At 38.0% G+C, this 13,550-nt stretch overlaps 1 long non-coding RNA gene across 1 annotated transcript; it reads left to right on the top strand.

The window, feature by feature from the left end:
* Positions 1-11,140: 11,140 nt before the first annotated feature.
* Positions 11,141-12,089, top strand: LOC145051493 (uncharacterized). Its single transcript, XR_013683653.1, has 2 exons — positions 11,141-11,394; positions 12,009-12,089. It is a non-coding gene; the product is annotated as an uncharacterized LOC145051493 (long non-coding RNA).
* The last annotated feature ends 1,461 nt before the right edge of the window (positions 12,090-13,550 follow it).

Below are 13,550 nucleotides of genomic sequence, written 5' to 3'. Positions count from 1 at the left end.
CAAGTGTTCGATAAAATGCTTGAACCAGGACAATCCAGTCTTTAAAGAGAAATAACATCCGGTCCTTAAAGGGAGATAATAGGGCAACATGGGAGATATTTGACCTGATCAAGGTTGTTGATTTTCTCATGTAACAACAGTTCGTATTGACACATGGATAATGATTTGTTTTATCAGACAACTTGATACTTATGTAAGTTCTTTCTTCCTATGCATCTGTATGTTTCTTTGACCTTTAACTATTTATCTTGTGACAAAATTCTACAGGTTCTGATGGAGGTCTTAAAGTAAGAATAAAATAGTTGATAGCTTTTCTTTTAAAGTAAGAATACCATGTTCTTGGAAGTTTTTTTTTTGTGAAGCTGCCAACCCTTCCCAAATCTTTGGATGGGGTAATCAGTAAGGAAAAGTTCAAAAAATCTAGAGCTTATAGTCTTGATAAAAGCTATCTAATATTTTCATCATCATAATATTTATTTTCCTGCAACTTCATGTTCATCAATTCATATGTTTTTTTCCAGTAACTTCCACTTCCTTCATGGGTTTGTAATAATACTGATGGACTCTGCTATTTTGTTATATGGTGTATTACCATGGTTTTCGAAGGTGGGTAGTTTAGTCTTTCCCATAAAGTTCAATTATGTAACAAGTTTTTAGATCTGTTCTGACTGTTCTGATTTTGCAATAACCAACTACAGAACAATTCAGTTCATTCTTTTTTCAAGAAGAATCTGTTGAATTAGGGGAAAGGAATGGGACTGGGAAGAGGAACATTAATTGCTTGCTCATGCTATCAAATGTACTTGAACTTCCAGTTGCCCCCTCTGTGCATTCATAGTCATCAGGTGTTCCTTTAAGAAAATACTCCACTTCCTCTTCATTCGAAGTACTTTGCACCCACGGATGCTTTTGTATCAATGATGCCAATATTCCTTCCAGCTCCATAACTACTTCCTTCATGGTAGGCCTTTTATCTCCTTGAACATGTAAGCATCTTGCTGCAAGTGTTGAGACTTTGATAATCTCGTTATGATCATCATTTTTCTGCAGCTGTTCATCAAGAATCTGGAAGAGTCGTCCCTGTTTTAAAGAAGATAGAAAATGCATGGCTAGGTTCCTCTCTTCCTCTGGCCTATTAAAGCTAAGAGCTTTTTTTCCAGTCATCAGTTCCACTAACACTACCCCAAAACTATAAACGTCACTCTTATCTGTCAGCTGGTTCGTCTACATATATTCAGGATCTAAGTAGCCTCGTGTTCCTTGCACCATTGTCTTCAGCTGTTTCTGTTGCTATTCTAAGTCTGATGTCCCATGTAATAGCTGACGACTTGCCTTTGTTGTGGATGTGATCAGAGAGTGTGCCATTTGGAATGAACTCATAAACCAATAATGGGACTTTTGTTTCCAAGCAACATCCAATCAGCTTTACCACATTTCTATGATTGATTTGAGAAAGGATAAACACTTCATTAATAAATTGCTCTATCTGGGTTTGGGTTAGATCTGCTAGTTTGGACTTCTTTATGGCAACTGTTCTACTATATGATAGTATCTGATAATATATTTTAATCTTGTTATGCTGTTGTACGGGTGTCACTGGTGACTGGATTCTTCATTTTGTTAAATAAACTTTAGAAAGGTATGAACACATCACCCTGCAAACAATGTTGGTATTTCGTCTTTTAGAAAAACTTCATCCCTCTTCTGTTGCTCTAGTTGTGACTTAGATGTCACAGACTCTATACATTATTATAATTTATAAAAATTAAACAAGTTAAGTATGCTTACTTACAGACATAGAAAATGTAATACTTCCAATTTCTGTTTCTCCTGCAAAAATATATAATGAAATATTTTGGCTCTGGGCCCGTCTCTCATGATAGTGTTCATTGTATTTGGTGGCTATTACGTGAATGTCGATAATACCCCTATCATTTTTCGACGGATTCCTCGTGTTTCTCTTATAAGATGTGGTTTGACTACATTCTTCTCTTATTATATACATATCTCTTTATTATAAAATAAAATTGTTACTGTTGTTTTTTTAATAAAAATTTTGAAGATTATTTGATTACTTCAACAGGACGTTTCAAGGTCTTTGCATTAATAATTTCGAGGACTTGAGTTTGATCATGAAAAATCATATCATATACAATCTGGAGAACAGGTGAGTGAATACTAAAGCAAATGACATCTGCATGCATATGAACCCGAACTAAAATCCTTTATAGCAACTTCAGTTGTCTTGGATCTAACTGTCAAATCATTTTCTAGCGACAAAACAAATCTACACAAACACAAAAATGGACTTTAACTATAAATAAATAGTAGCATTTCTTTTTGGGTGAATGTAGAAATACTTTTACAAATTTGTCCTGATTTAGTTATCCATACATACATACCTAGACACAGGAGGGCATTACTGGTGGTGTAGGGTGTCAATTTCCCATAGAGAACTCCCTGCAAAAAAATATATATATTTATATATGAGAAACTCATTTTCATTTGTTTGTTTAAAACATTGTAGTTTGCCAAAAATAAATGGAAGTAGAAGGATGCTATAAATATAATGCACATTACACAATTCAAAGAAAGTATGTTGCAGAAACTTACTCATAGCATTGGTTTTAAGAAGATCAGTTTCCTCATTATTGAAATGATCAATGCCTGATTTGACTATTTCAGTTTCACCATCATCCTCCTGCAAAAATAAAAAATAAAACAATTCAAGGTGGAGCTTATAATCTAGTTCTAGTACATATAAAAACTATCATAATACAATTTTTATCATCCAATCCAAGCATTATGATGAATCAAGTAAAAGATATACAAAATAATGATTAAATATGTTACCTGATGGACTAAACAGTTGATTGAAGGATGTCTTCTCAAAAGATTATGAATAAGAGCAATAATAACAAGACCTCCAGAAGGAGGGACTGTAAGTGCTAGCTTGCTTAGCTTCTTAGCAACAATAGTGAGAGAATTATAGTTGAAATGATGCAGGAGTTGGACTTGTGATGAAGAACAGAAATTAGGGTTTGATGAAATAGGATCAAATAGAGAAAGATCGAAATAAAGAAGATGATGAAATAGAACTAATTGATTAAACTATAACACAATCTAAAAGATTGCCCAGTGAATCTCCCTCTCTCTAAGCCGAAAGCCTAAGAGCCAATACAAACGTATTACACTATCAAATTTCTAGACATCCCTCTACTGTGACCTTTCTCTTTATTTATTATAATCCTAGCCCACCTAGGTGAATTTCCTGTTTTGCCCTTTACTGGTCCTTCTAAACAAAACCTATAAAACTCTTGCTTAAATGGTACTTGGGCCCAACACTTCATGATTCCTATCAACTTGCTTATAATTTGTTTCTAATTTTTGTAGGTGTACCTAAAGGAAATATATCCATTTGGACTAATTGCATAGACAGGGAATGATGTGTTAAATAGAAGGTATGTTAATTTCATTGACATCCTACACGACATATATCATCTATCAATAGTTCCAATTATTTGTTGATTTTAAGGATGAATTGCACAAAAAAGAGTACATAGTATGTACTTCAAATTTTGTTTCAGTTTATAATTCATAGTCATTTGAATGAATATTATATTCTTTACATTATTATTGTAAATATTTCAACTCTTTATACATTTTACTTTCAATTTTTACACTTATGACTTTTAGACTATGAATAATGAGATAATTAATATTGACTCCAACTATGTCTTATTTCATTTTTTCAAACTTTTTATTACTAATTTATCATTTTCTTCAACAACTTACGTAGGAAAAGCTAATAACCAGTTAATTTCACATATTATCATTTTATTCAACAACTCACAATAAGTTTTGCTTGTTTGATTGATATTCATTAAAAGCACTCAAGTTTAGTTTTATATGAAATTTCTGATAACATGTCATGGGTGTTCAATTTTAGGAGAATAAAGGATATGGTTGTTCAATCTAAAGGAAGCCTTCTGCTTAAACTGCAACAAAGATCAACAAAATTTGATTCTATAATTGAAAAGCATCAGAATATAAGGTATGGAACTGTAGATAGTAATTTTGATAATTTAATACAAAAGATTGAATTGAAGTAATTAGTAATGGTATGTGAAGGTCTGCACTGGTTGAAAGGATGCCAGTTCTTGAAGAAGCAAGTTTCAGTGGAAGGAGGAATGGTTCTACTTATATTCCTTCAACTTAAATAGGAAGTAGTGTTCCTAATGGAGTTATTAAAACAACTTCTGCTCCTTTAGTGGACTTGCTTGATTTAGGAGGAGGAGAAGAACCTCCTCCACCAAATACGAATAGCATGATGACAGGTGGCAACTTTCTTCAAGGTCTTCTTGATGTTGGCATGTCCCCATCTTCATCACAACCAGGTTAGCTTTAGATTCAAATCATATCAATTTGTTTCTCTTGTTGAAAATTGAAATCGTATTATTGTGTGTGTGTGTGTGTATATATATATATATGTATGTATGTATGTATATATATATATATATATATATATATATATATATATATATATATATATATATGTCATAAGTAACATATGGCCTTCTTACTTTTGTTTGTTTCAAATTCAGTTACAAATGCAAACCAGGCTCAAAAAAGTGGCACAGATGTTCTACTGCTAAATCTACTGTCAATCGGATCACCTCCTCATCAAAGTGGTTCATCTATGCTTAGCTACCGAAATCTTGAAAGGTTATTAATATGGTCTGTTTTTTTTCCTTTGACAAACAAAACATGTGGATGCATTTACTGATATGGTGTTTAAAGGAAATCTGGCGGCTGTGTGTTGGTTAGAGGGCATAAAAAATACGATAAATGGTTGCGGTCAATTGCGGCTGAAGAACCCTAGATTCCATCTCAGATGGTTCACTCATGTAGCTGAGGTTACCATTAGTTTGAATTTCTTCTATATATTATCACCTTTATTTATATGTTTGTTTAGGTTACCATTAGTTTGAATTTCCATCTCAGATGTTATGTGTGTTGTTTCTAACTCAAGTTTTTTTTTTGTTTTAGGTGACAATGGATCACAGGCCTCCACACCTCACACTTGGGGTACCAGCTGCCTTCTAAAGGGTTGTACCTTTAACTTCTAACATAAATCCAATCAAGATTTTGCTTGTTTAGTTGATTCTTTTTCTTAGGCATTCTTGACTCGTCTTGGATTAAAGAATTGTTATCTTATCAGCAAGTAATTACTTTCCAGCCACCCCCGGTGGCCAGCCGCCCATGACACGAAGTTCAACATTTTTATGTGGTACACCAGGTGGCAAACCAATGACATGAAGGATCGTGTTATATAGTGAGAGATGTAGTATCAGGTTATATAGTTAGGGAAAACCCCTTAATAACAATGTACTATCAGATTAATATGAATGTATTTCAATTTTTGATAACTTGTTTGACATGATGTTATTGGATCAAATTGATTATTTTGGTATATATTTGTTTCCATATTTATGCAATGGATTCTATTTTTTGTATATGATATTTTATTTTCTATTATGAAACATTAAATACAAATTTCATTTGAAAATAAGTAAATCTATAAATAATATTTTTTTTTAAACATTTAAAATTATGATACGCAAAAATGTATGTCATCTTCATTTATGACATGGCCTTTCTTGACAGGGGCTTTCTTAATACGCATTGCGTGTCATTAACACGCGCGTCGTAAGGTTACGACACGCGAATGCATGTCGTCTTCCTTTATGACAGCGCCTTCCTTGATACGCATTGCGTGTCGTAAACGCGCGTCGTAATTGCTCGTCGTAATTGCTCGTCGTAAATGCGCGTCGTCTATAGACGACGCGCAAAAGCGTGTCGTCTCTCTTTATGACAGGGCCTTCCTTGACGCGCATTTGCGCGTCGTCTGAGCCTTTTACGACGCGCAATGAGCGTCTTAAAAGGCTGTTTTTCTAGTAGTGTAGCGTACGCATCGAGGTGGCTGAAGCCTCATGAGACGAGGTATCCCACCCACGATCTGGAGTTGCGGGCAGTGGTGTTCGCCCTCAAAATCTGGCGTCACTATTTGTATGGGGTTCGGTGTACCATATACACGGATCACAAGAGCTTGAAGTATTCGATGGATCAGCCCAACCTGAATATACACCAAACGAGACAGTTGGATGTGGTAAAGGATTATGATTGTGAGATCCTGTACCACTCGGGCAAGGATAATGTTGTAGCCGATGCCCTAAGTCGTAGGGCGGAGAGTGCCCCGATACGACACGTTTGTATGAGGTTGATGGTGATGACTCCGGTGTTGGACACCATTCGGGAGGCCCAGGCAGAGGCCGTGAGACCAGAGAACCGCAAGAGAGAGCGGGTGATCGGGCAGGTATCTGAGTTCGTTACTGATAGCCGAGGGCTTATGACCTTTCAGGGTCGGCTTTTGGGTGCCGTTTGCAGGCGGGGTGCGTACCATTTTGATGGAGGAGGCGCACATGTTGAGGTTCTGGATCCATCCTAGGGCCACTAAGATGTATTTGGACCTGAAAAGAGACTATTGGTGGCCCTGTATGAAGAGGGATGTTGCGTGGTTCGTTGAGAGGTGCTTGACCTGTCGCAGGCTCAAGGTCGAGCATCAGCGTCCGCATGGCAAGTTGCAACCACTTGATTTTACCCAGTGGAAGTGGGAATAGATTTGTATGGATTTTATCACCAAATTACCAAGGACCGCGAGTCGATGCAAGTTGGGTGATCGTGGACCGGATGACGAAGAGCGCTCACTTCCTTGCTATCAGTGAGAGCTCTTCTGCAGTGAGGCTGGCAGAGTTGTATGTGAGGGAGGTGGTATCGCGGCATGGAGTATCGATCTCGATTGTGTCATATCGAGATGTACGTTTCACTTCCAGATTCTGGAAGAAATTCCATGAGGATTTGGGTACGAGGTTGCATTTGAGCACCGCATACCACCCCCAGACGGACGGAAAGAGTGAGCGGATGATTCAAACGCTCGAGGACATGCTTCGAGCATGTGTATTGGACTTCGGAGGTGTGACATCCCGGAATTTAGGGCATAGATTTCAAACGACTAAATTACGGCAAAGAAGGGCATAGATTTATGGAGACAAGGCAGGGAAGAACCTACGAGTCATTACTTGCATGAAGGCAAGGAAGTATTTGCAGATGAGATGCTACGCTTTCTTGGCCCACGTGGTAGATACGCAAGGCAAGGGTAAGGAAATCAAAGACGTACCACAAGTGTGTGACTACCCAGACGTATTTCCAGAAGACCTACCTGGAGTACCTCCTATCAGACAGGTTGAATTTCGAATTGACCTTATCCCGGGTGCAGCACCAGTGGCACGGTCTCCTTATCGCCTGGCTCCATCGGAAATGCAAGAATTATCCAGTCAACTTCAAGAACTTCTCGACAAAGGCTTTATCCGGCCAAGCTTCTCTCCATGGGGAGCCCCGGTATTGTTTGTCAAAAAGAAGGATGGTTCGTTTAGGATGTGCATCGACTATCGAGAGTTGAACAAGCTCACTATAAAAAACCGGTATCCACTCCCGAGGATTGATGACCTGTTCGACCAACTACAAGGATCCTGTTACTACTCAAAGATCGACCTACGATCCGGCTATCATCAACTTAGAGTTCAAGAAGCAGATATTCCAAAGACGGCATTCCGAACTAGATACGGTCACTACGAGTTTCTAGTGATGCCATTTGGACTGACCAACGCACCTGCCGTATTCATGGAGCTTATGAATCGGGTGTGTAAACCCTACTTGGACAAATTCGTGATTGTCTTCGTCGATGACATATTAATATACTCACGAACCAAGGAAGAACATGGCCAGCACTTGCTTTTAATTCTAGAACTGCAAAGAAAAGAAAAACTTTATGCAAAGTTTTCTAAGTGTAAGTTCTGGATTAACGAAGTTCATTTCCTCGGTCATGTGGTCAGCAGTAAAGGGATTCATGTTGATCCCGCAAAGATTGAAGCTGTCAAGAATTGGAAAGCACCAACAACACCAACCGAAGTACGCCAGTTCTTAGGGCTTGCAGGCTATTATCGGAGATTTATCGAGAACTTCTCCAAAATAGCCAAGCCTCTCACCGCACTAACCCAGAAAGACAAAAAGTTCGACTGGGGAGACAGTCAAGAGTCCGCCTTCCGAAAATTGAAGCAATTGTTATGCAGTGCACCGATTTTGTCTCTTCCCGAGGGAACAGAAGACTTTGTAGTATACTGTGATGCCTCACGTCAAGGGTTAGGGTGTGTATTGATGCAGAGGAATAAGGTTATTGCATATGCATCCCGACAACTGAAGCCAAACGAGACGAACTACACTACCCATGACTTAGAATTGGGAGCCGTAGTATTTGCCTTGAAGATTTGGAGACACTATCTATACGGGACAAAGTGCATTGTATTCACAGACCACAAGAGCCTTCAACACATTTTTGATCAAAAAGAGCTCAATATGAGACAACGAAGATGGGTCGAATTACTAAACGATTAGGAATGCGAAATTCGTTATCATCCCGGTAAAGCAAATGTTGTGGCAGATGCTTTAAGCAGGAAGGAATGAGTAAAAGCCCTTCGTGTAAAGGCTCTAACCCTAACCATCCACTCGAACCTCACTATTCAAATTCGTGATGCTCAGCTAGAAGCACTTAAACCTGAAAACATCTTGGAAGAAAACCTACAAGGCATGGACAAACAGTTCGACCTCAGAGAAGATGGAACGCGATACTTCATGAACCGAATTTGGACTCCAAGATTTGGAGAAGTCAGAGATTTGGTTTTAAATGAAGCTCACAAGTCAAGATACTCGATACATCCCGGATCAGACAAGATGTATCTCGATCTCAAGAAGCATTATTGGTGGCCCAATATGAAGGCAGAAATTGCCACCTATGTCGGTAAGTGTTTGACCTGCTCTAAGGTCAAGGCAGAGTACCAGAAACCGTCTGGCCTGCTACAACAACCATCAATTCCAGAATGGAAGTGGGAGCAAATAACAATGGACTTTATAACAAAGTTGCCCAAGACATCAAGCGGTTACGATACCATATGGGTAGTGGTTGACCGTTTGACCAAGTCCGCTCACTTCTTAGCCATCAAGGAAACTGATAAGATGGAAAAACTCACCAAAACTTATCTTAAGGAGATAGTCAGACTACACGGTGTGCCAATATCTATCATCACGGACCGAGATAGTAGATTCACTTCCAGATTTTGGCAATCACTACAAAGGTCCCTAGGCACAAAACTCGACATGAGTACAGCATATCATCCTCAAACGGATGGCCAGAGCGAAAGGACAATACAAACTCTGGAAGATATGCTCCGCGCTTGTGTGATAGACTTTGGTAACGCATGGGATACTCACTTGCCATTAGTTGAGTTCTCTTACAACAACAGCTATCACAATAGTATAAATGCCGCTCCATTCGAGGCCTTGTATGGGCGCAAATGTCGTTCACCATTATGTTGGGCAGAGGTTGGAGATACCCAACTAGCAGGAAAACATATTGGAGATACACTATTCACTGGACCTGAAATCATTCAGGAGACAACAGAAAAGATTGTTCAGATAAAAGAACGGCTAAAAGCCGCACGTAGTCGGCAGAAGAGTTATGCTCACAACAGACGCAAACCATTGGAATTCAAAGTAGGAGACCGAGTCCTACTAAAAGTTGCCCCATGGAAGGGTGTCATTAGATTTGGAAAAAGAGGAAAGCTAAACCCACGTTACATCGGACCCTTCGAGATCCTAGCAAGGGTTGGTCTGGTAGCTTATAAGCTCAAGCTACCTCAAGAGCTCAACAAGGTTCACGATACCTTCCACGTGTGTAATCTCAAAAAGTGCCTAGCCGATGAAAACTTGGTCGTACCACTCGATGAAATTCAGGCCAACACAAAGCTTCACTTCATGGAGGAACCAGTGGAGATTATGGATCGGGAGATTAAAAGACTCAAACAAAACTGCATACCTATAGTAAAAGTCCGATGGAACTCTCGTAGAGGGCCGGAGTTTACTTGGGAACGTGAGGACCAAATGAAGCAAAAGTACCCACACTTATTCAACGATACCCCCTCTACTAGTGAAAGAAATAACTCCTAGTGTAAAGTAGCAAAGAATGTAATAATTTTGGGACGAAATTCCCTCAACGGGGAGGTAATGTGACATCCCGGAATTTAGGGCATAGATTTCAAACGACTAAATGACGGCAAATCTATCTGTAATTAACTCATTCAGCTTTAACTTCATCTAATGAAATATAAATGAGTTAAGTTCAATTATTATGTAATATCTGATGATATTTTTATGCCCAAACATGTAACCTGGTAACCAAATCAAAATGCTCAACTGCAGCGTTGGGTAATACATCTGAAAAACTGAAATTTAGCATTAATCATTTTTGAGCAAAACAAACACTAAAATATGATAGTACATGTTCCCCTGTTTCCAAAAATATAAAGAACGTCCAAAATGGAGTTCGTATGCAAAAGATACAATCGTTATAAGAAAAACAGACAGTAAAACATTGTTTTCTTTAATCGCGTAAACCAAAACGATCCGTTGAGGCGCTTACGCTTTGCCGACGGGATTTTCGAGAGCGTTTTTGGAATCAAGATATAGTATATTATTTAATTTCACACTCGAAATAATTTTTACGAAAATATTTATGAAAGTCGCGAAAACGGACACCGCCTACCGTTAAGACGCAAAACTTCAAACACAAATTCCCGGAGATCCGTAACTCCAAAAATTAATCCGTTTGAGGTTCTGGAATCCTTGAATTATACTCTATCTAAAAATGCTTTCGAAAAAATATTCGATGCACGAATCCCGAGGCACCCGGTTTTTGCATGTTTTGGACATAAAATGGAGACCCCATGTGGGGCCCACATGGAGTGAAGGACTCCAAAAATCTGATCTCTTCTAGTTGGTATAAACCCACGTGCTCTCCTTCCATCTCTCCTTCTTTATGTACAAGTTTCACCAACATAGTACAAGAGATAGGTGTAGGAGTATGGCTTATCTATATGTGAGTACGCATTTTTAGTATAAATACATGCATAAGCAGCCTCCAAAATCACACAACTCATCAGCCATCTCTTCTTTTCACTCTCTCACTCAATATCTATCTCTCGGGTACAACATTACCACCACCCAAACCACCTTATTCTACCACTTCTAGCCACCTTCCTTGATCAAGATCAACACCAAACACCCCCTTGATCACTCCCAGCAGCTGCCCTCTCTCCCTTCCGTCGACCAGCTGCCAAACCAAGCCAGGAAACGGCAGCAGGAGGCTGCCGGCCATCACCCACCACCACTGTGACGCTGTTGTTGTCACCTCAAGCCACCGCCAGCCACCATCTCCTCGACCCAGTAAGCTATCTTCACCACCTGGGTTTACTTTTTAATCTTTCTTGCATCGAGAATCATCAAAAAAAAATCAATCTTTAATTTTTTTTTGTTTTGTTTATGAGTTGCGACGAGAAGAAGAACAGGAGGAGTATGCCTCCTGTTATAAAAAAATGGTTACTGTACAAACTATGATACAAAATAAATACATGCAGTCCCTCTATTTTGAATTTACCTGCCTTTAGACCCTCCTATCAAAATGGTTTTCAAAATAAATCATTAACTAATGAAATATCATATAGAATTTTTAAAAACTTACTTTAAGATGGAAAAATCATTTCAAAACAAATCCATTTTTAATACAATATTAAATAAATAATTTTATAAATACTAGTTTATTAAATAAAATTTAGAATAAATAAATTTTTGTGAAATTATCTCAACTTAAATTTTCTTGGTTTATTTAAGGTATTTTTGGAAAAATATAATAATAATAAATTAAATTTTTAGAAAAATTTATTTAAATGGATTATTTAAATAAATTTTGAGATAATAAACATTTAGAAAATTTATAAATCATTATACTAGTTCAAATACCCAATCTCTACCAAATATTGATTTATAACAAATATTTCTAGGAAATTGGATTTATCCCGGAAATCACGACCTCTCGGCGACACATCTTGACTTTAAGAACTACTCGTTTACCACTCGATAAGGTGAGAGTTACGGCCCCTTTTCAATATTTTATTTATTCTTGGGGGAGAATACATGTGCTAAATAGTATTTATTATGCAAATACATATGCCTTATATGATATACATGCTACAATTTTAAAAGTTGTAAAGACTTTCATATCTGAATACTAGGCATTACACACTTGTACAATACCATTATGTTAAAATACGTATCTCCATAAAAATGAGTAATTTATACTTTTATAAATACGTCAACCATACTCGACTTTTACAAATACTATACTACGAAATTCATTATGCCCGGTACTTATCTATAATTAAGTTAGGGCTGAGAGTTATTCACAAACTTTTCGTTAATGGTTTTTGAGTGAGACGCTACTATTCATTAGCTGAGTTTAATCACTTAGCCTGCCCCATACTGCTATAATCGTTAATCTTCGGAGCGAGGTACATATATATAGATCTATATGGGGTCGACAACCCCACCTGCGGTTGCTAGCTACAACCATCGACTGATCAATCGAAGCAGGTGATATGTGTCTACGATCGTTACTACGACGTCCAATGAAGCGTCGTAGGGAGGGGTACTTTTCGTCTATAGCTCGATTATAGAACTCACTAAAAACATTAACACGAATCTCTCTCACTTTTTCACTACAACCATAGGTTTGGTTGCTTTCAGAACTATTTTTAAGTATAGTGGTTACTTATACAATGGATATATTTAAACTTTCATGAAGTTATATCAAACACGTCTTCTTTAAAATCATAGATTTATTTATAAAATTACTTTTTGGCTTTTAAAGACTCATGACAAGCATTGTTTCAACTATTGTTATACAAGAAAAATATACTTTTGGACTTTTGAAAGTATTATTACTGCGGCTAGCAGAAAACCTGTGACTCTCACCAACCTCGTGTTGACTTTCAAAATACATGTATTCTCAAGGAATCAGTGAAATTTCGGGCACACTCAGACGATGCAAAAACATGGCTCGCAAGTACTTTAATTTTCTACTTTTGAACTGTTATGCCTAACTGTTAAGGCAAACTCGTAATATTATTTTGTTACTATCTGTAAGAACCATGTATGAAAACATAAATATGTAATGAAATGTTGTTTTGTTTATTGTTGTACTTGTGCTGTATATTCAATTTATCTATGATCCATGAACTTAGTCGCACAGCCCGGCATGTTCCGCCGCCTCGGCCGGGGGTGTGACAGGAGGAAGTTGGGACACGTACCTACCATTGGCTGAGTTTTGCTATAACAATAGCCACCATTCGTGTATTAGTATGCCTCCCTTCGAGTTGTTGTATGGGAGGAGGTGTCGGACTCCCATCTGCTGGGGAAAGGTAGGGCAGCGAATGATGGGTAGCACTGAGATAGTGCTTCAGACGACTGAGTAGATACAGCAGGTCAAGCAGAGATTGCTGACAGCTCAGAGTCGCTAGAAGAGTTATGCGGATAGGCGACGATCC

This window comes from Lactuca serriola, chromosome 5 (genome assembly GCF_051521515.1).
Source record: "Lactuca serriola cultivar US96UC23 chromosome 5, Lser_US96UC23_V15, whole genome shotgun sequence".
In the NCBI taxonomy this organism is placed as follows: Eukaryota; Viridiplantae; Streptophyta; class Magnoliopsida; order Asterales; family Asteraceae; genus Lactuca; species Lactuca serriola.
The sequence above is the reverse complement of the archived record's forward strand: the minus strand, read 5'-3'. Positions and strand labels throughout refer to the sequence as shown.